This window comes from Notothenia coriiceps, unplaced genomic scaffold, assembly GCF_000735185.1.
Source record: "Notothenia coriiceps isolate Sejong01 unplaced genomic scaffold, NC01 NC01_scaffold00017501, whole genome shotgun sequence".
NCBI classification, from domain to species: domain Eukaryota; kingdom Metazoa; phylum Chordata; class Actinopteri; order Perciformes; family Nototheniidae; genus Notothenia; species Notothenia coriiceps.
In genome coordinates, this window is record NW_011350202.1 from 4,264 (window position 1) to 6,848 (window position 2,585).

The window sequence follows — 2,585 nt, forward strand, 5'->3', positions numbered from 1 at the left end:
AACACAAAGTGCTTTAAACTCTGAAAACAGCTTAAAAATTAGAATAAAAACAATCCATAGACGCAGCAACGCTTACCTTTCTGATTCAGTAAAACACTTGAAACCAACCACATCATTATTTATGTAAACATTAAAGTGAAAACATTTCCAAAAATAAAATGGAATAACAAACATCAACAGTAAATACATTAGATTAGATTAGATTTAAATATGTACAAGTGTGGATAAACACGGGACTAAATAAAGCAAATATATATAATATGAACACTCCCTAACAACACATGTAGCTTCTCTCGGTGAATCAGTGGAGCGTTTGTTTCTCTCAAAGGTGTGACGACGAGAGTTATGAAGTTCTCCTGTTTGTCCGGCTCTCAGGTGTGTCTACCTGCGGGACTGTGTGTGTGTGTGGGTGGGGCTCTCACACACACACACACACACAAACAAACACACACACACCTGACACCCGGCGGCAGCTGCTGCACACATTAATTATCCGTCGCACCTGCAGAGAGGAGTGATGCATTGTGGGTGTGTGTTGTGTTGGAAATGACGGCTCAGTGCGATGGGGAGTTGACTAATGGTTAGTCAATGGAAAATAATTCAGCAACCATTTGGATTATTGATTGTTTAAGTAAATGGAATGCAAAAGGCTTTTTTCTGCCTCTTAAAGAGAGATTTGCCTTTTATTTTAATGTTTAAATCAGATTTAAGTGAGTATCTTGAGGTTTGAAGTGGCAAAATAAGATATTTAAAAACACAATTTTGTATATTATAAGTTGTTTTTAGGGTGAGTTCGAAGCAATTTTCAAGAGTTTTACGGCACTTTTTATTAATAGGTGCTGTCCCCGTTAAATAGACTTAGGGAGCCAAAGCTGGACATATTCCTCTATTTTCTGTCATTTTATGGAGCTAAATATTATTTAATGGTGACCGAGACCTATACTCATTCAATTAACTGAAAAATAAAGAGCTTTTTGATGATTAAAGCGTGGAAACACGTGTTATTAGAGTCACAAAACACAACAATATAAACCTGAAGATTAGCATTATATGGCCTCTTTAAAGCCCTTCACTTCCTTCAGTGTTATTGAGCCAACAGGCTGATATCTCGCTGCCCTTTTGAACCTTCCTGATAAAACAAAACTGCAAAAACGAGGACTTCCTGTTTCCATTTCTACAGTATACCTCCTGCAGGGGATCAATTCTTCACTTTGTTGAAGCTTCCTGTTGTAAACCACTGAGCAGGTAGTTTCCGCACAGATATACGCAGGGAGTTTCTTCTTCTACTTCTTCATCTTCTTCTTCTGTGATTGTGCCTCCTCTAATCGCAGGCTGTCACTTGAAAGAGACTCCCGAGTGTTTCTGGGTGTTAAATAATGTGTTTTGGCTTCAGGTGGTGAGTCAGTTGTTCTGTGGTGTGAATCAGAGTTTCAGTTTTACTCTCCTCCTCATCCTCCTTGTATTTGTTGTTTACATTACAGTCGAGTGTTTTTCTACAGAAGTCATATGGACTGAAACACAGTTCCTGAGTTGGACTGAGTTAGGGCTGCACGAATTTTGGAAATAATCTATTTCTGATTTTTCTGACAGATATTGAGATTCGATTTGCGATATTTGTTTTTAAGCGACCCAACGGAAGTTTATTGTAAAATGCGGCCATAACTCCGGCTAGGAAGGTCGTATCAATGTGCTCCCGTCTCTAGCACCCCGCAGCCCGAGCTACGAGTGAAAGAACTAAACTTACATGAAACTTCCGTTGGGTTGCTTTAAAGTCAAGCTTCAGTTTAAGATTCACCCTGTAATAGAAACATGTGATGGAGCATTACTAACCTGACTCAGATGGTTTGTTTCACCATCTAGGAGAGCTCCATTGGAAGCCATTTGGAAAGGGCAGGCACTTTCAAAAATACTTGGCAGGTGATTGGATCAATCTGTCTATCACCTTCTATCATGGGCCACTTCTGATTGGTTAACAATGGCTGGCACATGTGGAGCACAGCACTTCTGATTGGTGTGGATGACTGACACACAAGAAGAACAAAAAAATAAATCGCAGGCTTTGCGATTTTATAATTGCATCGTTTCAAATTTTGTTTTAAAATCGATGGATCGTGCAGCCCTAGACTGAGTTTAGAAACATGTCACAACAGACAGAGATCAGGAAGAGCTGAAAACCATTATAGTTTCACATATAATCAGTATGTATGGATGAAAAACAAAACAAACATCTAAAGACAATTTGGGCTAAGTAACATATTGCATGATTTAAGATACTGACACATTGATATTTATAATGTTTGTTGTTGTCCTCTTCTACACTGCACCCCCGATACCGGGGGGAAAAACGCGTCATCTGCAGGATGAATGTTTCATATCCATGTAACGGGAAGAAACTCAGCTAACTGATCATTTTAATTTTTTTTTAAAACCACAAAGCTAGCGCTGAGCCTATGAATTAAGTACTCACTTACTAACCAAGAGAGTGCTACGCTTAGTTACCCCAACCTGCTCGTCGAGATGCTATTCAATTGATTCCCACACAATACTCACTCAAAAGACACGTTGGTGGGCAATCGTAAATATAG